Source organism: Lepus europaeus, chromosome 21, assembly GCF_033115175.1.
Source record: "Lepus europaeus isolate LE1 chromosome 21, mLepTim1.pri, whole genome shotgun sequence".
Taxonomy (NCBI): Eukaryota; Metazoa; Chordata; class Mammalia; order Lagomorpha; family Leporidae; genus Lepus; species Lepus europaeus.
Window position 1 is genome coordinate 28,660,235 of NC_084847.1, and position 24,209 is coordinate 28,684,443.

Genomic DNA, 24,209 nt, shown 5'->3' on the forward strand with positions numbered 1-24,209 from the left:
ATATACAGTGAAACAGTGAAAGATCTTTTTCACTTATCCCAGGCCTTAACATTCATCATTCAGGTTTTTTTTGTTGTTGTTTTTTGTTTTTTTTTTTTTTTTTTGGACAGGCAGAGTGGATAGTGAGAGAGAGAGAGAGAGAGAAAGGTCTTCCTTTTTGCCGTTGGTTCACTCTCCAATGGCTGCTGCGGCCGGTGCATCGCGCTGATCCAAAGCCAGGAGCCAGGTGCTTCTCCTGGTCTCCCATGCGGGTGCAGGGCCCAAGGACTTGGGCCATCCTCCACTGCCTTCCCAGGCCACAGCATAGAGCTGGACTGGAAGAGGGGCAACCGGGATAGAATCCGGTGCCCCAACCGGGACTAGAACCTGGTGTGCTGGCGCCACAAGGCGGAGGTTTAGCCTGTTAAGCCACGGCGCCAGCCTAGTTTGTTTTTTTTAAAAAAGATTTATTTATTTATTTATTTATTTGAAAGGCAGAGTTACACAGAGAGAAGGAGAGGCAGACAGACAGAGAGAGAGAGAGAGAGGTCTCTCATCTGCTGGTTCACTCCCCAAATGGCTGCAATGGCCAGAGCTGGACCAATCTGAAACCAGGAGCCTGGAGCTTCTTCTAGGTTTCCCATGTGGGTGCAGGGGTCAAAGCACTTGGGCCATCTTCCACTGATTTCCCAGACCATATCAGAGAGCTGGATTGGAAGTGGAGCAGCTGGGACTCAAACTGGCACCCAAATGGGATGCTGGCACTGCAGGCAGCAGTTCTGCCCAATATCCCACAGCACTGGCTCCCATCATTCAGTTTTAGTGGCTTGTGATTCTCAATTTCTAATAATTTTGTTAATAATGATAGTTGGCTTTATTTTTATTTGAAATACAGAGATGTGGAGAGACAGAGATCTCTCTTTTTTTTTGAAAGATTCATTTATTTGAAAGGGAGACAATGAGAGAGAGAGAGAGCATTCTTCCATCTTCTGGTTCACTCACCAGATGGCTGCAATGGCAGAGGCTGGGCCGGGCCGAAGCACGGAGCTTTGTCTAGGCTTCCCATATAGGTGCAGGGACTCAAGGACTTGGACCATCTTTTGCTGCTTTTTCCAGGCCATTAATAGGGAGCTGGATTGGAAGTGCAGCAGCCAGGACTGTAATTGGTGCCTGTATAGGATGCCAGCATTGCAAACAGCAGCTTTACATGCTATACCACAATTTCGGATCCAAGGTAGAGATCTCTTATTCACTGGTTAACTCCTCAAATGCCCCCAATAGCCTGGCCCAGAAGCTGAGAGCTTAGTCCAGGTCTCCTGGGTGGGTGACAGGGACCCAGTTACTTCAGGTATCACTGTTGCCCCCAGCAAGGTATTGAAATCAGACACTCTATTATGGAAAGTAGATGTCGCAAATAGTGGCTTAACAACTGTGCCTAACACCCTCCTTTCTTGGCGCAAATTTAGATAGTAAGGTCAGAATCAGAATCCATGCCTTGGTCTCTGTGGGCTAGTACTTTTTTCCATGGCATTTTACTACATGTACTAGTGCTTTTGTCATCTGATGATTGTGTCATCTTGTGTTTCACATAGGGAATGATTTTCTCAAGAATTTGGAAGCCTAATTCATATAAAGAGTTCCTTATATTCAGACACTTGTAAAACTGATTTTTAGAATTTTCCTAATCCCTGTCATTTGGTTTACTCTCTCATGAAGTGATAGCTAGAGTATCCCAACTTGATCTGAAGTCTTGAGTTGATGACTCAGATATTGGGATAAGGATATAAAAATGGAAACACTATTAAATCCAGATAATGCCATCTCATGAATAAGAGTTGGTTATAGCTAAATTTTTTTTTGTCTTTTCCCATTTGTCAAAGTAATATATATATACCCCTTGTAAAAAGGAAAAATCTGCTTACTTTCCTTGTATGCTTTGCTTGCTTCCACCAAGGAATACCTTTTTTTTTTTTTAAGATTTATTTATTTATTTGAAAGAGTTACACAGGGAGAGGAGAGGCAGAGAGAGAGAGAGAGAGAGAGAGAGAGGTCTTCCGTCTGCTGGTTCATTCCCCAATTGGCCACAATGGCCGGAGCTGCACTGATCCGAAGCCAGGAGCTTCTTCTGGTTCTCCCATGTGGGTGCAGGGGCCCAAGGACTTGGGCCATCCTTTATTGCTTTCCCAGGCAATAGCAGAGAGCTGGATCAGAAGTGGAGCATCCAGGTCTCGAACTGGCACCCATATGGGATGTCGGTGCTTTAGGCCAGGGCGTTAACCCACTGTGCCACAGTGTTGTTCCAGGAATACCTTCTTGATTTTTTCTCAATGTGAGGAACTTGTATGGTAAATATTAATATAGATCGTCTCATAGGAACAGCTGCCTACCTATACCTAGCTTTCAGTTATTGACTGCTTATAAATTATTTCCATCTATCTGAAAGACAGAATAGCAAAGAAAGATGGAGAAAGAGAGAGATCTTCGATCTGATTCACACCCCGAATGTCCACAATAGCTAAGGCTAAGTCAGGCTTAAGCCAGGAGCCTGAACTCATTCTAGGTCTCTGATATGGGTAGCAGAGGCCTAATTACTTGAGCCATTCTCTGCCGCCTTCCAGGAAGCATTAGTAGGAAGCTACATCAGAAGTGGATGTGGGTATACTAACCTGCTGAGCTACAATACCTACTACTAGGTTATCTTTATTGATTCAAAGATAATTAGCTATAGCTACCGTTAGCACAGCTTGTTCTTTCCGGATAATAAACCATAACTGATTTTTTTTAAAGATTTATTTATTTGAAAGGTGGGGGTAAAGAGAGGTGTATATATATGTATATATATATAGAGAGAGAGAGAGAGAGAGAGAGATCTTCCATCCACTGGCTCACTCCCCAAATGGCTGCAATGGCTGGAGCTGCACCAATCTGAAGCCAGGAGCCAGGAGTTTTTTCCAGGTCTTCCACACAGGTGCAGGAACCCAAGCACCTGGACCATCTTCTACTGCTTTCCCAGGCTTTAGCAGAGAGAGCTGGATTGGAAATGGAGCAGCTGGGTCTTGAACCGGCACCCATATGGGATGCTGGCACCGCAGGCGGCAGCTTCACCTACTACGCCACGGCACTGGCCCACAAAAAAAATTTTGACAGGCAGAGTGGACAGTGAGAGAGAGACAGAGAGAAAGGTCTTCCTTTTGCCGTTGGTTCACCCTCCAGTGGCCGCCACGGCCGGCGCGCTGTGGCTGGCGCACCGCGCTGTTCCAAAGGCAGGAGCCAGGTGCTTCTCCCGGTCTCCCATGGGGTGCAGGGCCCAAGCACTTGGGCCATCCTCCACTGCACTCCCGGGCCATAGCAGAGAGCTGGCCTGGAAGAGGGGCAGCCGGGACAGAATCCGGTGCCCCGACTGGGACTAGAACCTGGTGTGCCGGCGCCGCTAGGCGGAGGATTAGCCTGTTGAGCCACGGTGCCGGCCACAAAACTGATTTTTGATACACCTGAATTCCAGGATAGTATTTTACTCTTTGTACTTATATGTTGGCCCAGAGACACTAATGTTAGTTCTATTTATTAATATAAAAGAAGATTATTAGACCTCTTCTCTCCAAGTTGGAATTAAGGAGATATGCTTAAGTTAAATTTTGATGCCAATTGGGAAGAAGTCATTTTATGTGTATACTTACTCAGTTTAAGGGAAATAGATGGAAGAAACGCATAGAAATTTCATGTTAATGAATTTTAGAAGTAAAGGAGACTTAGCATTTTAATGTATGGATGGAGGCCTAGTAAGACTGGCTTTGTCAAAAATTGTACATGGCACAAGCATTTGTAGGCCATTTCAATGCTTATTCTAAGATGTTTTCAAAATTAAAAGTTTAACATATATAGTAAATGCAAATTCAGTGAGCAGTTTGATGAATTTTTACATTTATACATACTTGAGTAATCACCAGCCACATTGTATATAGTTTATATGTAAATAAAGTTTATAGTTTACATATAAACACTAGTTTTCCAAAGTGTATCATTCCTGTGTGGTAGTTCATGTGTTATATTCATGTAAATGAATGTGTACTAGTAGCCTCACATCTTTGGCAATATTTGGTGTTGTCAGTTGTTTTGATTTTAAGCTTTCCAGTAGGATGCAAGTGTTTTAAAATAAAAACATTTGAACTCCTTTTAAACAGAATTCCAGTGTAAAATAAGAACAGAGCTGTTTTGGTTGAGGCCAGTCTAACCTAGACCATACTTCCTCTTTTAAGACTGAGTCTTTGCTCTCAAAAACTGCTGACTGGGTAACAGATCAGAGACATACAAAATTATACCAATAGTACCAAGTTGTAAATATTCCATATTCATTACAATAAGGAATTTATAGCTCAGACTCAATAATCCTGTGTAATTTTCCCTTTATGTAAATAATTTTATTCTGGGAATGTTGTTTGAAAGAAGCAACTTAATGCTTATTTTAATATTATTTAGCAGTACAGTATTTAAAATATTTAGCCTTGAAGATTTGAAGATGTCACCAGATGGCCTAGGAATGTAAAAGTTGCTGAAGATAGTAACTTTGGGAAGTTATCTGGAAGGCCTTCCCAGTTCTACAAACTGCCTTATCTTGTTAAATTTGAAAGTTAACCTTTCAGTACTTTGTTTAGAGGCTTCCTGTTATTTTCAGTCAAGATAGTACCCCTTGCATCCTAGTAAGTTACAGTTACAGAAAAATAGGAGGCCCTAGTTGCTCAAATATTTTGAGCAGGAAGTAAAGTTTGAGGCTGTTTACATTTAAATTAACCCTTTTATTACAGATTGTGGAATTTTAGCACTATCAGGGATCTTGTAGGAAGTTCTGGAGTGTACTCAGTTGTTTCTGCCCTTAAACTCATTTGATACTATAGAATAAAGGGGAGCAGACCATCAAGTTTGCTAGACCAAAGGAGCAAAGCCAGAACAGAATAATACAGTGGTGCCCTTAAACAGAGCACGTGCAGGAATCATAACCACGATTCAGAGAAGTGGGTGTCTGCTGGTAGAGCAGAAAGAAGATGTAGCAACTATAGCACAGGCAAATTAGACTATAAAAGGTAACAGTACAAGAGAACAAATGGAACGTAATAACTGATATCCTACAGCTTCTAATCCATAAAACAGAGAAAAAAACCTAGAAAGCAGATCTAAAGCAAAGGAAGATTAAATAGATGAATTTTTTGGCATTATCATATACAAAAAACTTTGAAAATTGACATAGTTTTGAGGAAGAAAAGAACATACTAAATTTAGTATGTTATATTATTTTTTCTTTCCACATGGAATTTAGTTTTGCTAAAAAATTATTTGTTGATAATTGTTTAAGCAAAGTAAGGCAGTCTTCATTCAGTCCCATTGTGATAGGTGTAGGAACTGCTGCAACAGGAGACAGATTGGCTTCAATATTGAATCCATTATGAGCAAGTGGGGATTTACAGTTACAGCTCTGCAGCAAGGTGGGGCCAGTGAATGGAAGAGATGAAACACCACTGGTAAAAGGGAACCTGGCTAAACTTAACAGAAGACAGACCAGGGTGATCAGATTTCACCTGGAGGATGGCAGAGGTTGAGAAACCTCATCAGATATCAGGTGTGATCATTTATCAAGGTGGAAGGTTCGTGGGACCTTCTTTTGTCCTTACATGGTGGAGGGGCAAATAGTCTCTCTTAGGGCTCTTTAGGAGGGCACTACTATAAGGCCCCTCCCAAAGGCTACCCCGCCTAATACATCACACTGATGATTAGGTTTCAACATGTGAATTTTGCTGGTTGGGGATGGGATAATAAACACTTAAGTAAAATAGCAAGGTATAAAACTTAGAAGATCCCTTTGAAGTAAAAAATTTTTGTGTTAAATAATGTAAGAGAGCTGCTTATGTGGCACAGCATGGATAAGATGCTGCCTGGCATGCTGGCATCACATATGGGTGCCCATTTCCCTGCTAATACATCCGGGAAAGCAACAGAAGGTAGTCTTAACCTCACGGAATGTTTACTAATCAGTGAAACAAAGTGGGCACTTCACTTGAATAGCTCCAGTAGTGAAACTGACATGTCAGATTGGGGATTTTAGCACACCACAGTAGCAATATTTGAACTACTTAGTGATGATCTGTGATCCTTTATTGTCATGTTTTCCTGTTTTGTTTTGGTTTAGTTTACCTGCTGGTAAACTTTTTTTTTTTTTTTTTTTTTGACAGGCAGAGAGAGAGAGACAGAGAGAAAGGTCTTTCTTTGCCATTGGTTCACCCTCCAATGGCTGCCGCAGCCAGCACGCTGCAGCTGGCGTACCGCGCTGATCCAAAGGCAGGAGCCAGGTGCTTCTCCTGGTCTCCCATGGGGTGCAGGGCCTAAGGACTTGGGCCATCCTCCATTGCACTCCCGGGCCATAGCAGAGAGCTGGCCTGGAAAAGGGTAACCGGGAAAGAGGGGCAACCGGGACAGAATCCGGCGCCCTGACTGGCACTAGAACCCGGTGTGCCAGTGCCACAGGTGGAGGATTAGCCTATTGAGCCGCGGCGCTGGCTGCTAGTAAACTTTATAAATAGGATTAGTCTTTTGTCAGTTTTTTAGGCTTACCATTAACTTTTGATGTTTACCTGTATTGAGGTATATAACTATCATCAATTTGCTTTTACTGCCACAATGCTACTCTCTGGTATAATATAGCTTATTTGTACATTTTTGCTGTTGAACACTTGGATTGCTTTTAGTTTGGGGCTTTGCACTTTTTTTAAGATATCTCTTTCAGGGGCTAGCACTGTATGGCAGTGGGTAAAGCCACTGCCTGCAGTGCCAGCATTCCATATGGACGCTGGTTTGAGTTCCAGCTGTCCTACCTCTGATCCAGCTCTCTGTATGGCCTCGGAAAACAGTGGAAGATGGCCCAAGTCCCAAGATCCAGAAGAAGCTCCACGTTCCTTGCTTAGCTCCAGCTGTTGCGGCCATTTAGGGAGTGAACTAGAGGATGGAAGCGCTCTCTCTCTCTCTCACACACTCTTGCTCTCTAACTCTGCCTTTCAAAGAAATATATAAATCTTTTTTTTTTTTTAAAGATGTATCCTTCAAGAATTTCTCTGAGAAACACACTTCAGAATATAATTACTGGCATATGGAGGGTATGCATGTTTTATTTCAATGGGTAATGCCAAATCATTTTTCCAAGAGTTTTCACTAGTTTATATTCCTGTCATCAGAGTATAAAAATTGCCGGTGATCCATATTTGCCACATCCTGGCTTTTTTGTTTTTCTAATTAGGTAAGAGTAAGATTGGACCTCATTATGATTTTCATTTTTAATTCTCTAACAGTGATTTGAGCATTTTATATTTTTACTGACCAGTTGTGAAATGTCTAATCACGACTTTGTTGCATTTTTTGATGGGTAGTTAATCTTTTTCTTTTTGATAACCTTTATCTTATATATTCCAAATAATTTCCCTCAGTAGCTTTTTTTTTAACTTTTTGAAAATACCTTTTGTAACATAAATTTTAAAGTTGTTACATTTATAAATCTTTTCCTTTACAGTTTAATTTTTTTTATGTGTGTTTTGTAATGAAAATCCCTCCTTACCCTGTGCTCATGAAAGTTATCTCCCGTGTTTTTTCCTAAAATTTTCATGTTAACTAATCTGGAATTTATTAATCAAGCTGAAATTTATTTTTTGTATATGATGTACAGTTCCAGTTTCAAATGTTTTCTGTGTATATGACCAACTTCCCAGAAGCATTTATGAAACAGTCTCCTTTCTCCTAGTGTCATACAATACTAGCTATGTTAAGTCTCAGATATGCATTATGCTTTCAGGGAGATCTCTCTTTGGTTAGCTATTAGCTTATTCTGCTCCACATTTATTTTATCTTATTTTTAATTTATTTTTTTAAATTAAATTTTTTTATTGTTTCAACTAGTTTTTTTTCTTGTTTTTCATTTTTTCATTTATTAAACTTTTATTTAATGAATATAAATTTCCAAAGTACAGCTTATGGATTACAATGGCTTCCCCCTCCCATAACTTCCCTCCCACCCGCAACCCTCCCCTTTCCCACTCCCTCTCCCCTTCCATTCACATCAAGATTCATTTTCAATTCTCTTTATATACAGAAGATCAGTTTAGTATATATTAGGTAAAGATTTCAACAGTTTGCCCCCATATAGCAACACAAAGTGAAAAAAATACTGTTGGAGTACTAGTTATAACATTAAATAACAGTGAACAGCACATTAAAGACAGAGATCCTACATAATATATTTTTTTAAATTAATTAATTTTCTATGCCATTTCCAATTTAACACCAGGTTTTTTTTTTATTTCCAATTATCTTTATATACAGAAGATTGATTCAGTATATAATTAGTAAAGATCTCATCAGTTTGTACCCACACAGAAACACAAAGTGTAAAAATACTGTTTCAGTACTAGTTATAGCATCAATGCACATTAGACAACACATTAAGGACAGATCCCACATGGGATGTAAGTACACAGTGACTCCTGTTGCTGACTTAACAATTTGACACTCCTGTTCATGGCGTCAGTAATCTCCCTAGGCTCTAGTCATGAGTTGCCAAGGCTATGGAAGCCTTTAGAATTCGCTGACTTTGATCTTATTCCGATAGGGTCATAGTCAAAGTGGAAGTTCTCTCCTCCCTTCAGAGAAAGGTACCTCCTTCTTTGATGGCCCCGTTCTTTCCACTGGGATCTCACTCACAGAGATCTTCCATTTAGGTCTTCTTCTTTTTTTCTTTTCCATGGTATCTTGGCTTTCCATGCCTACAATACTCTCATGGGCTCTTCAGCCAGATCCACATGCCTTAAGGGCTGATTCTGAGGCCAGAGTGTTGTTTTCAACTAGTTTTTATTTACAAAATATAAATCTCTTAAAAAAGATACATTCCTTCATTTAAGCAGTGGTAAAAAGCTTTATTAAACAGAAACAAAGCCTAAACATCATCACTTATATTTAAATAGAAATACAGATCATTATAAGTGTATGAACATAGAACACAAAATGCAGTTTTTACTTAAGCAGTTATATAAATGAGGCTGTTTTTAAGTTTCTTCAATAACAACCCCATTTTAACCACTGAACAAATTGTACTTAACAGTAGTAAAAATGTAAAAATTTAAATTTGAACATGAAAATATGGACAGCAACAAAAAAAGAACAAGAAGTATCTTCATTACCAAACAGATTAACACATTGACAGACACTCAGATACTTTCTGAGGCAATATCAAAATACCTACATCAAAGGTTGCATTCATTTGAAGAGTATCAATACATGTTCAGTGCTGAGACTATTTGTAGCACTTAAAGTGAATACAAAGCAGCATTAGGCTAGTATGGTTCACATTTGAGAAATACAGATTTAAGCTATTTTACTCATTTCATATTTTTTCTTCTGAAAACAAGTTATCATTTAAGGACATGGAATAATGAATGCCATGTCTTCTACCTTACAATAGTAAATTTTAAAATCCAGATACTTTGTATCATGGAAACTTTACCTAGCTGTACAGAGGCTCCCAAATAAAGTACAGTCATAAGGTTTTTTCTTTGTAGATTCCATTAATTTATAGTTATTTTAGTACAGATAAATGAAGGACACTACTCCAGAGTATTGGACAACAAAAATGTCAGTGTGTCACTACCTGTATTTAAGTACGAGTACACCACAACCACAGCCTTGGCAGGTAAATGCCCTCACATGTCCTCCACTGCTTCCTGGGTTCCTTTGCACATCACAGGAACTAGTTTAATGGATACTCTCAGGTCTTAACCTGTCTCTGAAAGTTCCTTCATTAAAAATTTTGAAATTTAATCAACAGAACATCTATGGTCTTAATAAGCTAGTTTTTTCTTACTCTTCACTAACTAGGTCAAATACAATATGTAATGTTTTACATTTTTATAGGCACCTTATTAAAATGATTATAAGGGTATCTAAAATACCGCTAGTGGGTAAAATACTAACCAAAACAAACAAACCAAAAAGACACTAAAAGTGCTTTTGAGACTGTTTTTTTCCTAACTAGAAAATATATGGGATTCAAAATGAACACAGGTATAATGGCACTGTAACCCTGCTGTTTCACAACATCCATAATAAGAGTAAATGCATGAAGCACAGCAAAGAAGAGCAGGATTTCAGGAGAAAAATCTGAAAACATTTGGATGCTTGAAACACAAAAGGGTTCACAGTGCTTATAAGCACTATTATTATTTTCATCCTTTAAGTAGTTTAGATCTTTACTTCATTTCTAATTTTATCCAGAAATAAAAACCTAATTCATTACATAATATATCTTATCAATTTCAGTTTTCAAGTATTCAAGTAATGCAAACCCAAGTATTTTCTTTTGTGGCAGCAACACACGGAGTGAGCTTCAAAGACAGGGAAAAACTCGTTTAAAATAAATGATATACTCTTCTCAATGAACTAAGACTTAATACTGTAATCACACAAATAGTATGTAGTAAGAGAAGGGGAAGAAAAAGATGGTTCAATATTATCCATGTCTTCTTTTTAAAAAGATTCGAAAACAGGTTCCTTAATACGTAGCTAGATTCCCAGTAACAGGATATTCTGAAATCTAAGGAACTACAGAAGAAAAACCAGAGTAAGTTCAATTTCCCTGCCATTTTCCCATAAATGTTCCTATTGTTTACTTTGGATTTCCTTTGTACTTTTACTGGAAGATTTTCTGTCTTCACTTTCTTTCATAGTGATGACCATATTTTTGTGTTTCTGTGTGTAGCACCTCCTTAAGCAGCTTTTGTGAGACTGGATGAGTGGTGACAAATCCTTTCAATTTCTGTTTGTTATGGAAGGTCTTTATTTCACTTTCATTCATAAATGAGAGCTTTGCAGGGTACAGTATTCTGGGTTGACAGTTCTTTTCTCTTAAGACTTGGAATATACCTCACCATTCTCTCCTATCCTGTAGGGTTTCTGATGAGAAGTCCACTGTGAGTCTCATTGGATATCCTCTGAAAGAAATCTGGCATTTCTCTTGTGCACATTTTAGAATCCTTTCTTTTTTTTTTTTTTTTTGACAGGCAGAGTGGACAGTGAGAGAGAGACAGAGAGAAAGGTCTTCCTTTTTGCCGTTGATTCACCCTCCAATGGCCGCCGCGGTAGGCGCGCTGCGGCTGGCGCACCGCGCTGATCCGATGGCAGGAGCCAGGTGCTTCTCCTGGTCTCCCATGGGGTGCAGGGCCCAAGGACTTGGGCCATCCTCCACTGCACTCCCTGGCCACAGCAGAGAGCTGGCCTGGAAGAGGGGCAACCGGGACAGGATTGGTGCCCCGACCGGGACTAGAACCTGGTGTGCCGGCGCCGCAAGGCGGAGGATTAGCCTAGTGAGCCGCGGCGCCGGCCTAGAATCCTTTCTTTATATTTCACTGTGGAGAATTTGACTACAATGTGTCGTGGTGAAGATCTTTTCTAGTCATGTCTATTAGGAGTTCTTTGTGCTTCCTATACTTGGACGTCCCTTTGTTTCTCCAAATTAGAGGAGTTTTCTGTAATTATTTCACTAAAAAGGCTTTCTAATCCATTCTCTCTTTCCACGCCTTCAGGAACTCCTAAGACCCATATGTTTTGTTGCTTGATAGTATCCCATAAATCTCCAACACTGTTTTTTAGTTTTCTAATTTCTTCTTCTTCTTCTTCTTTTTTTTGACAGGCAGAGTGGACAGTGAGAGAGACAGAGAGAAAGGTCTTCCTTTGCCGTTGGTTCACCCTCCAACGGCCACCGCAGTTGGTGCGCTGTGGCCGGCGCACCGTGCAGATCCGATGGCAGGAGCCAGGTGCTTATCCTGGTCTCCCATGGGGTGCAGGGCCCAAACACTTGGGCCATCCTCCACTGCACTCCCTGGCCACAGCAGAGAGCTGGCCTGGAAGAGGGGCAACCAGGACAGAATCCGGTGCCCCGACCGGGACTAGAACCCGGTGTGCCTGCGCCGCAAGGCAGAGGATTAGCCTAGTGAGCCGCGGCGCCGGCCTCTAATTTCTTCTTTTTAAAAATTTTTTTTGTCTGACTGTAAAATTTCTAGGGATTTGTCTTCTAATTCAGATATTCTTTCTTCTGCCTCTCCAAGTCTGTTGTTAAGGCCTTTCACAACAATTTTTATTTTATCTGTTGAATTCTTCATTTCCAATAATTTGTTCTGATTTCTCTTTAAGAATTTCAACTTCATGGGGAAAAAATGTCCATTCATATCATGTATGGATTTCTTTAATTTGTGAATTTGCTTCTCATTACTTTTAAGTAATCCTACAATCAATTTTTTAAATTCCATTTCCAGCATTTCTTCAATCTCTTCATTTTCACATTCTAGTATTGAAGTGTTGTTGTGTTCCTTTGGAGGAGTCATGTTGTCTTCCTTATTCTTGTTTCTTGAGTTGCTGCGTTTATTTTTGGGCATTTGTGGAGATACTTGTTTTCTTTTTTCTCCATGTGATGGCTTTTATCTTGGGACTATGCCTCTGTGGATTAGTGGAGTGTCTCCATGAGGAGAGTGCTGGGGGTGGCCTGTTCTATGCTCTAGGGTGAGGGGAATGTCCAAGATGACACCCAAATTAGGTATGGTAAATTTCTTCTTCTTCTTCTTCTTCTTCTTCTTCTTCTTCCTTCTTCCTTCTTCCTTCTTCCTTCTTCCTTCTTTCTTATCAGAGAGGAGGATTAATCTGCTCTGTTGGCATAGTCTCATGCTCACCTCCTCTCCTCCAAGGAGACCAGTGCCTGGTTGCTAGCCGCAGTGAGTATAATATTCATTCGCGCTGCTACAAGAGCCACACAAAGGATCTGTGTAGTCCTTGGTGTGAGCATGGATCCTGCAGCAATGACCCTCACCAGGGAATCAGGGAGCCCCGGGTGTGTAAAGCCGCCCATAGTGACTATTCAAAGACCCAGTGCCCTCACACGCAGCCATAGTGTGAGTCCCAGCACCCAGCCCCTGTCATTTCTCACAGCCTCACTCAGGCATTTCTGCTTGGCTGGTTGCTGGGCGTGTGGACACAACCTGGCACAGCTGTTACCTGTGTCCAAAATGGTGCCCGTCCTCCTGGCTAGTTACAGCATGCCAGTGCTAGGTGGTCGGGGAGAGCAAAATGTGCCCCCCCTTTTTTCTCTAGATTGGCAGGTCCCCCCATAGGGCGTAAGCTGTACTGCTCTTCCCGCAGCTTTATTGCCAGTGGCTTGGGTTGCTATAGTCTGCTGGTGCTGAGGCTCTTGGCTGCTGAGGTCCTGAGTTGTACATATCCACATTGTCCACGTACATCCACAGTGTCCCTCTAATTTGCATGGTGTTTCTTCTGCCGTTTTCTCCCTAGCTCTTCCTTGAGATTGTACTCTCTCCACATTACTTTTTTTTTTTTTTTTGAACTATCTTCCCCTAGACTAGAGCAGTAAACTGCCTCCCTATTCTGCCATCTTGGTGTCTCAGATAAAAGCGTTAACAGAGTACTAGACTTGTTTAAGTCAGAGATCTGAGTCAAGAGTGGTAGTTCTAGACTCAATAAATATAGCCACTCTCTAGAATAGTCAAAAACCTATACTCAGACTTGTCAAATAGTCAACTCAGGTGACTGACTGGTTGTATCTAGGCTTAAATCCTCAGTTGACCCTGGTCCTGTATTTTTAAAAATTATTTATTTGAAAGACAGAGCATGAGAGAGAGAGTCAGAGACTGAGAGAGATCTTCCAGGCACTGATTGACTCCACATACAGTTGCAACAGCCAGGTCTGGGCTAGGCTGAAGCCAGCAGCCAGGAACTCCAGTACCGGGGCCATCTTCCACTGCCAGGTTCCTAGGTGTATTAACAGGGAGCAGGATTGGAAGTAGAACAGCCAGGACTTGAAATGACATTCCAAAATGGGATGTGGGCGTTACAAATGGTGACTTAATCTGCTGCAGTACAATGCCAGCCCCAGTAGGACCTTTCAGCAATCCAAATATATCATCTCCTTGCTGGGGTAGGTCAGAAGCCTAAAACGCACTGTTTAGAATCTTTGCTCAGCATCTAAATGGGTTGCAATCTAAGTCTTGGCTGGTGCTTCTCTTCGCAACTAGGCTCAGATCCTCTGCCAAGATTTATTGCTTCTTTAGGTTTCCCCATGTCTGCCTCCATCTTCAAGCCAGCAACATTAACAGGGAGCCTTGTTCACACATTGGATCTCTCTGCCCTTGTTGCATGCCCTCCACGTTTATTTTAAAATGAACATGTCTGATTTCATGAAAATGATGCTTCAATTTACATGGAATCTATAATTTTGAGAAGGATTGCTATCTTGATGATATTAAGCTTTCCTCTTCATAATACTATGTGTCTTTCCTTTGATTTAGGTCTTCTGTAAAGTCTTGTCATGGTGTTTTATAATGTTCTTCATCAAGTCTTACACTTTTCTGATCAGTTTATTTGAAGTACCTTTTGTTGTATTAGTGTGATATCTTTATTGTTTTAAGATTTCCTGCTTGATGCAGGTTTATAGAAATGTAAAACCACTAAACATTAAGAAAGCTGTGGGAACGAACAAAGGTTGTTTGCATTTCTATAAACCTGCATCAAGCAGAAAAATCTTAAAACAATAAAGATATCACACTGATACTTTTTTGTTTGTTTCTGTAGCTTTCTTAATGTTTGGTGGTTTTGCCACTTCACATAAAAGTCTTGCCTGTGCCGCGGCTCACTAGGCTAATCCTCCGCCTGTGGCGCGGGCACCCCGGGTTCTAGTTCCAGTTGGGGTGCGGGTTCTGTCCCAGTTGCTCCTTTTCCAGTCCAGCTCTCTGCTGTGGCCTGGGAAGGCACTGGAGGATGGCCCAAGTGCTTGGGCCCTGCACCCGCATGGGAGACCAGGAGGAAGCACCTGGCTCCTGGCTTTGGATCAGCACAGTGCGCCGGCTGTAGCGGCCATTTTGGGGGTAAACCAACGGAAGGAAGACTTTTCTCTCTGTCTCTCTCTCTCACTGTCTAACTCTGCCTGTCAAAACACACACACACACAACACACACAAAAAAACAACACAAAGTCTTGGGGCCAGAATTGTGGCATAGCTGGTAAAGCTGCCACTCACAGTGCCAGCATCCTATATGGGTGCCAGTTCATGTCCTGGGAAAGCAGTAGAAGATCGCCCAAGTCCTTAGTTCCCTGCACCCACATGGGGAGACCTGGAAGAAGCTGTAGCTCCTGGCTTCACATCGGCCCAGCTCCAGCCATTGTGGCCATTTGGGAGAGTGAACCAGCAGATGGAAGACCTTTCTCCTCTGTGTCTCCCTCTCTCTGTAGCTTGCCTCTCAAATAAATAAATAAAATATTTTTTTAAAAAGTCTTTTTAAAAATTATTATTATTATTTTTTTTTTGCGAGGCAGAGTTAGACAGTGAGAGAGAGAGAGAGAGTTATAGACAGTGAGAGAGAGACAGATGAAAGGTCTTCCTTCCGTTGGTTCACTCCCCTAATGGCTGCTACAGTCGATGTGCTGTGCCGATCCAAAGCCAGTAGCCAGGTGCTTCCTCCTGGTCTCCTTTGCGGGTGCAGGGTCCAAGCACTTGGGCCATCCTCCACTGCCTTCCCGGGCCACAGCAGAGAGCTGGACTGAAAGAGGAACAACCGGTACTAGAACCCAGGGTGCCCATGCCGCAGGCGGAAGATTAGCCTAGTGAGCCGCAGCTCCAGCCTTAAAAAATTAATTTAATTGAAAAGAACATTAGTGAGCTGTGGCATAATTTCAGACTGTCTCATACATGTGTAAGTGAATCCCAAAGAAGAGAAAGGAAAATTTTGAAAAATATATGTACATAATTTTAACTCATTAGTTCTCCACTGGAGGTGATTGACAATATCTGATGCCATTTAGTTGTCAGCTGGGGGTAAGGTGTGCTGCTGACCCCTGATGGATACAGAGAGTGATACTGCCAAACACCCTGCAGTACACGGGGCAGTCTCCACTCGAGTGAATTTAGCTGGCCCCAAATGGCAGTTGTATTGATATAGCTGGATTCATGAACAGAGACTAGACACCAAGGCCAGGAAGCAGTCTTTTATTATGCCGGCATAAGGCCCAGTTAGATTCGCATCAAAAACCTGAACCCTGAACAAAGAGGATTATTTTCTTACATATGTTTTTAACTTCTTTGTCTCCCTTATATGGCCTCATGCATACGTTTGATTGGCTATTCTAATGTTACATGGCATCTATAGGAATTGATAGAATACTGCACATGGGTACATAATTACTGATTATGTTTCTTTCACACACATGCTGAGCTGTAAGCTCTCTGGGAAGGGTTAATACCGTTGCACTGTTTAGCAAGCAGAAGCTGAAATGCTTACATATAAGCAGATAATAGATGCAGTTGAAGCAGGTAATGACCAGCTTCTATTTCCAGGGTAAGTTTCTTTTTTTCTTTCTGACCTTAGGGAGGCCTCTCCCACATTCTCCTCTTTGATACTCAGACCCCCTCAGGATCAGAGAGCATCACCTTTGTCATTTTGACTCAAGGTGTCACCTTGGCTTATAAACCTGTACTTTCACATGAATGTGACATGAATGGCTCTTTTATGACCTTTTTGAATCTATTTTTATACAGCAGTTACTCAGGTTGAACTTCTCATAAGTTCTTTTTTCGGAGGCAATTACAACTATGATTAGGAATCAAGAGTTACAATGTATTACAATCAGGAGATAACAGAGAACAAGAATAGTCTACACAGCTTGATTACTGATTGCTCAACCTTTTGCTGTGTGTGGATCAGTCAATTTTTAGAGTGACTCAAGCAGGGTTGTCATTCTTGGGAATTCTTTTGAAACCATCAGTCTTAGAACCTCTCAAGGTATGGCTCGTTTGTTCCAGATGGTCACTTTGCACCATGCTGTCAGTCCAAGATGTACTCTTAGTCTCCGGCTGCTAATAAACACAGCTCTTTTGTATCTCTAGAGCCAAGGAACTCTAACTTTTATACAAGCCCAAGGTTACAGAAGGCTGGCAGGTAGGATGTCACCTGGAAATTTAGAAATAACAAAGCCTGGGAACAGATGTGACTGTCACAAAAGTTCACAGTCCAGGACCCCCTTTTTTACTTTCTTAAAATACTTAAGAACCAAACTTTATATTGAGATCACTGACCACAAATTCTAGCAATATAGTGGAAATGTAGTATATGTGAGGACAGAGTGTGAGCCTCTTTAGGGAAGACATCCTGTTGACTGTCGTTACCAGGCTGGCCTGGGAGTAGAGCTGGCCTGAATAGATTAGTATACAAAAGGCAGCATCTCTAGAAGGGAACTTACAGTCCTGCCTGTAATGCCGCAGACCCTAGGCCTTCCCTCAGTAGCAGTGGTTACTTTGGAAGCTGGGTGGAGTAAAGGGCCTTTTTAGCTTGGATCCAATAGGGTCTTTGTTTTGTTTTGTTTAAGATTTATTTTATGTATTTAAAAGAGTTACAGAGGTAGGTAGAGCCAGAGAGAGAGAGAGAGAGAGAGAGAGATACCTTCCATCTGCTGGTTCTCTCCCCAAATGACCACGATGGCCAGAACTGAGCTGATCTGAAGCTAGGAGCCAGGAGCTTCTTCCAGTTCTCCATGTGGGTGCAGGGGCCCAAGGACTTGGCCTATCTTCTACTGCTTTCCCAGGCCTTAGCAGAAAGCTGGATTGGAAGTGAGCATATGGGATGCTGGCGCTGCAGGCTGGGGCTTTAATCTGCTGTGCCACAGTGCCGGTCCTGCCAGTAGGATCTTTGGTTCTGTCCTGGGAGCCCTTCTGCCCCAGGGTAGTTCTGTTTATTTAGCTTTTGGCAGAGATGACAGAGGCTGGCTTCTGTTTGCCCAGTCTCTGGGCTTTTCATATTGAAACCTGATGTGATTTGGGGTGGACCTCATAGGGTCTCTGATGGCAGAACACTGTGTGAAGCAGCTATTAGTTGGCCTGCCACCTATCTGTACATTGCTCCTGCTGCCTAGCTTGTTCCTCTTTTCTCCTGGTCCCTGTTAAAGTAGACCACAGAGGCAGCCTTTAGGATGTCAGCCAGAGGGGTTCTCAGTCCCATTGTTAGTCTTTGGTGGCCTGAACTAGAAGTCTGTAGTCACCGGCATATATTGACAGGAGAGAGAGAGAGAGAGAGAGAGAGAGAAAATAATGACCCTGAGGAAAGCTGTGTCCTTTTAGATAAGATTAAAACATGATGATCAGCTTGCCTACATTTGTCTATGAATTTTGATGTCATTAATAAAAATTTTTATCTTTTACATTTTTCAACTTATTTTTAAATAATTATGCTTAAATTACCTAAGGAATTAAAACATTAGATAACTATTGTTATTACCTAAGTCATGATCCAGTCAAAGAACAACTCTAGAAGCTGAATGGGACTTTTTAGGGAGCAATAAGCATTGTATAATACCTTTTATGTACATTATTATTTTTGGTCAATATTATACCTTTAAAATTGTAAATATCTAACACAGGTGTAAGTTGTTTGACCAGTAAGCTGTAAGCTCAGTACAGACATGTCAATGACTTAAAAACATTTAGTTTTTTTTAACCAACAAATTTAATTAATTAATTAATTAATTTTTCATTTTTGACAGGCAGAGTGGACAGTGAGAGAGAGAGAGAGACAGAGAGAAAGGTCTTCGTTTGCTGTTGGTTCACCCTCCAATGGCCGCTGCGGGCGGCGCGTTGTGGCCGGTGCACCGCGCTGATCTGAAGGCAGGAGCCAGGTGCTTCTCCTGGTCTCCCATGGGGTGCAGGGCCCAAGCACTTGGGCCATCCTCCACTGCACTCCCGGGCCATAGCAGAGAGCTGGCCTGGAAGAGGGGCAACTGGGACAGAATCCGGCACCTCGACTGGGATTAGAACCCGGTATATCGGCGCCGCTAGGTGGAGGATTAGCCTGTTGAGCCACGGTGCCGGCCAACCAACAAATTTAAAACAACATATCTATCAGACACTTACTTAAGTCACTTAAACCAAAAAGATATTTTGGGTTTTTTTTTTTTATCTATAAGCCAATTAAAATAGAGCTCTTAATAATTTGGTTTTATGTAGACATCTAACCTGTACACACATAGCACATGTATAACATGCATACAGGATAGAACAATAAAGCAATTTTAGTGGTAGCTTTTTAAATCTTTAACTGCTTTTAATATTGTCATCAGTCTATTAGAATTACTTTTTGTTTTAGTAACCTGAATTAATTATACCTTTTTAGTTGGAACCTGTAGTCTACTATTAAACTTTAGCTTTATCTGTTTACTGAGCTATTTCAAGTCATGGGAAAAAGTCCTTAGGAACCTTTAAACACAGAACCTACAATATTTTAACTTTTATGAGTAGTTTGTTTTTTATTAATCTGATTGTGTTTTCAGAGAAGAATACAAAACTGTGGATGACAGAAGACTTTAAAAAACCATGGCTGAAATTATAACACTCATTGATCCACAAGAATAGGTACTTGTTTACTCCATACAGTAGTTTAGAAAACACCTGGAGGACTTTTTATAAACAGTTGTCCCTTTTAGGCCTCAGGGCCTTTTTAAAATTAAGGTAACTATCATGACTGATAATAATACTTTCGTAACTTTGGACATTTGTATCAGTAACATCTTAGATTATCATAGCTTAAAGGTTAGCACCACTTTACATCTTGACAGTAACTTTAATATAATCCTAATAGCCTAATTAGTTGGTGTTTCTACAAAATGAGGGACATCCTAGACCTTTTCAAGAGCCCAGCTGAGATACCAAGGTCCAAAGAATTTAGAACTTTAATTTTTAGGAGGCCTGATTTTTAGGAGGGCTTAAAATATCCAGTTAAAATAAGACTTGACAGAGTGAAATAATATGTTTTATTTAGTCATGGTGATTTAACCAGTTGTAATCAGATTTATTTATAGTTATAAATGAAGTGATTACTCAAATACTTTAACATAAGTAAATGTCCATTAACAACCTTAACTTTTTAAAAACTCAGCTCTTTTCGAACAGAATCAGAAAAGAGCTTCTAGGATCTGACTAAAAACTTGACAGAGTAACCAATTAAGAAGAAAATTATTACAAGGAGATATTATAATTGTTTTCAAAAATGGATTTTAAAATCTTAAGATCTGCTTTTAGGTATTTGTTAGCATACTGATATACATAGATTTTTTTTTAAAGATTTATTTATTTACTTGAAAGAGTTACACAGAGAGAGGAGAGGCAGAGAGAAAGAGAGAGAGAGAGAGGTCTTCCATCGCTGGTTCACTCCCCTACTGGCCACAACGGCTGGAGCTGCGCCAATCCGAAGCCAAGAGCCAGGAGCTTCTTCCCAGTCTCCCACATGGGTGCAGGGGCCCAAGGACTTTGGCCATCTTCTACTGTTTCCCAGGCCACAGCAGAGAGGTAGATTGGAAGTGGAGCAGCTGGGACTCGAAATGGTGCACATATGGGATGCTGGCATTGTAGGCGGTGGCTTTACTTGCTACACTATAGCACTGGGCCCTGATATACATAGATTTTAAAACCTCATTCCTTTAACAGATTATACTTTAACTTTAATTTAATTTTTAAAAATTTCTTGTTTTTAAATTTTATTTAAGTTATACAAGTTTCATGTATTTCATATATGCAGATTTAGGAATATAGTGACACTTCTCCCTGCCCCACCCTTCCTTCCACCCATGCTAAGCCCTTCCTCCTCCTTCTCACATTCCTACTCTTCATTTTTACAAAGATCTATTTTCAGTTTACTTAATGATCATATAGTTAACCCTACTCTAAGCAAAAGATTTCAACAAATAGTATGGAGAAAAAAAAAACAACACTGTTCATCAGTGGAAGAGACAAGGGCTATAAACAATCAGAATCTCAAAATGTCTATTGCACTCCAATACATTATGTTTCAACCTTGGATCAGGGAAAACATGCTCTCTGTCTTTGTGAGACTATTTCACTAATTATGATGGTTTCCAGTTGTGTTCATCTTGTTGCAAAAGACAGGATTATTTTTTTATTTTTTACAGCTGAGTACTACTCTATAGTGTATATATACCATACTTTCCTTTATCTACTCAACGGTTGATGGACATCTGGGTTGATTCCATAACTTAGCTATTGTGAATTGTGCAGCAGTGAACATAGGAGTACAGATAACTCTTTAATACGCTGATTTCTTTTGGTTTGGGTAAATTCCCAGGAGTAGGATGGCTGGGTCATATGCTAGGTCTATATTCAGATTTCTGAGGCATCTCCATACTGTTTTCCACGGTGGCTGCGCCGTTTCCATTCCCACCAGCAGTGGGCCAGGGTACCTTTTTTCCCACATCCTTGCCAGCATTTGTCACTTGTCTGAGAGCCACTTTAACTGGAGTGAGGTAAAACCTCACAGTGGTTTAATTTTAAAAAACTCCTTAAATAATCTTTTAATAATCATAGTTAATTTTATCACACTCAAAAATATTTATTTTTCTCAAATCTTTTGTGACTTGCTCACACCTTTTGTAACTTAATCTCAGATATTTTTACATTTTGAAAGAAGCTTTACAAAATCTGTAAATTAAGATAACATTTTGAAAATAAAATATCATGTCATAACCTTATGTTTTGGAAACTTTTGAGTACCACTGCCCTGGGCTGAGAGTTAGCCCTTTTCCTGCCCCCTCCCAGCAGATGGGAAAAAAAACTGTCTCTCTCCCTCCCTCCCTCCCTCTCTCTCTCTCTCTTTTTTTTGGACTGACTTGTACAGTTTTTGTCTCATTTTTGGGATGCTGTTATGGCTGTTTACATTTATTTCTTCACAATCCCCCCTTTTTTGACTCCAGAGTTGGCCTCTGACTTAGCCTATCCTCCCAGGACCCTCAAAATCTTGGTTTTGCTGTTTCCAGAATCTTGGCCTCTGCCTCCTGGGACCCTCAGACTCTTTGCCTAGTACCTGAAGCCCTTGAAGCCTCATATTTGGCAGTTCCCCAGGCTGCAGTGGTTCTCTAGGGACCCCAAAGTCTCAGTCTCTGAAACTGTGGTTTCTGTCTGCTGGGCCCTCATTTCCTCAGCCTCTGCCATTCAGCCTTGGGCCCCGAGACTCCTATAGTCTCTACTTTGTCTCCTGGGTCATCAATACCTTAGATTTTGCCATCCTAGCTTTTTGTCCCTAGGACCCTCGACCCTTCAGCTGTTAGCTCCTAGGTCCCCACTATGTTAGCCTTTTCCCCTCTAGCTTCTCTGATATCCTGGAACCTCCACCTCTTCCATACTGTTCAAAGACTTGAGCTATCTTCTACTGCTTTCCCAGACTCATCAGCAGGGAGCTGGATCAGAAGTGGAGCAGCCAGGACTTGAACTGGTGCCCATGTAGGATGCTGGCATCACAGGTGGCACCTTACCCACCATGCCACAACACCAGCCCTGAGTCACTCTATTTCTAAGAATTCTGGTTTTGTCTCAGCAGTCTGCCCAGCACCTGGTACCCCCTCTGACCTTATGAAAGCACTTGACAATTCTGGGAGGTGATCAAGCTCCCATTCAGCCTCTTAAGTCCATTGCTTTTTGGTGCTTTACTTCCTAACTCCTGGTTCCTACCATTTCCAGTGGGCGGTGCTCCCCTACCTCCCCCCCTCCCCCCCCCCCCCGCCCTTTGTGGCTGGTTTCCTGTGCCTCCCAGGCTCCTGAGATGCGCTCCTCAACACACCTGGAGAGGCTAGTCACCCACAGAGCAGGTAGTCCAGTGGTGCCTTGGTGAGGTAGCCTCTTCAGGACACTCCCAGGGGTCACAGCCTGGTGATACAGGAGGCTAAAATTGCTATTTCCACATCCCAGGTGAGCCCCAAATAAGTAGCAGGAGTTGTGGACAGACGAGACACCAAGGCCAGGAAGCAATATTTTATTATGCTGACATATTATGCTGACCCAGTTGGATTCATATCCAAAAGTCTGAGCCCTGAACGAAGAGTTATTTTCTTATATATGCTTTTAGCTTCTTTATCTCCCTTATATGGCTGCATGCGTACATTTGTTTGGATATTCTAATGATATGTGACATCTAAAGGAATTGATACAATACTCCACATGTGTACATAGTTACTGGTTATGTTTTTTTCACACATGTAGTGAGCTGTACTCTGTTGAGCAAGCAGAAGTTGAAGCATTCATAGGCAAGTAGATAATGACTACATTCCATTTCTTTTTCTCTTTCTGACCTTGGGGAGGCCTCTACCACACTGAGGCTGAGAAACTCTTTTTTAAAAAAGTAGTGCCTTGTGCTGGCATAGTGACACAGTTAAGCTGCTGCTGCAATATGGCCATTCCATATCAGAGTGCTTTTTTGAGTCTGAGTCTAGCCCCCTGCTGATGTACCTGGAAAGGCACTGGAAGATGGCCCAAGTGTTTTGGCCTTTGTCCCCCAGGTCCGAGATGGAGTTCCTCCTGGCTCTTGGCTTCTCACTGGCCCAGTCCTGACTGTCACAGCCATTTTGGGAGTGAACCAGTGGATGGAGGATCGCTCTTGCTTTGTCTCCCTCCCCACCCGCTGTGACTCTGCCTTTCACATAGATAAAATGAATCTTAAAAAAAAAAAAAAAAAAAAAGGTAGGTTGGGGCTGGCGCTGTGGCACAGTGGGTTAATGCCCTGGCCTGAAGCACCAGCATCCCATATGGGCGCTGGTTTGAGACCCGGCTGCTCTTCTTCTGATCCAGCTCTCTTCTATGGCCTGGGAAAGCAGTAGAAGATAGCCCTAGTCCTTGGGCCCCTGCACCCACGTGGGAGACCTGGAAGAAGCTCCTGGCTCCTGCTTTGGATTGGCGAAGCTCCGGCTGTTGCAGCCAATTGGGGAGTGAACCATTGGATGGAAGATCTCTCTCTGCCTCTTCTCTCTCTGTGTAACTCTGACTTTCAAATAAATAAATCTTTTAAAAAATAGGAATACCTCAAATACCTTTGTTACACAAAGTTTCTTCTTTAAAAAAAAAAACTGTTTATTTAAAAGGCAGAGTTAGAGGGGGGGGGGGAGAGAGAGACAGAGAGAGAGATCTTCCATCCATTGGTTCACTCCTCAAATGGCTGCAAGGACCAGGGCTAGGCCAGCCAAAGCCAGGAGTCAGGAGTTTCTTCTGGGTCTCCCTTGTGGGTGCAGACGTTCAAGTACTTGGGCTACCTTCTGCTGCTTTCCCAAGCCATTAGCAGGGAACTGGATTGGAAGTGGAGCAGTCAGGATTTGAACCAGCACCC

At 41.6% G+C, this 24,209-nt stretch overlaps 1 protein-coding gene across 2 annotated transcripts in view; it reads left to right on the forward strand.

The window, feature by feature from the left end:
- TPST1 (tyrosylprotein sulfotransferase 1) overlaps positions 1-24,209 on the forward strand; it is a 144,543-nt gene that overhangs the window by 45,739 nt on the left and 74,595 nt on the right. The window lies entirely within an intron of this gene.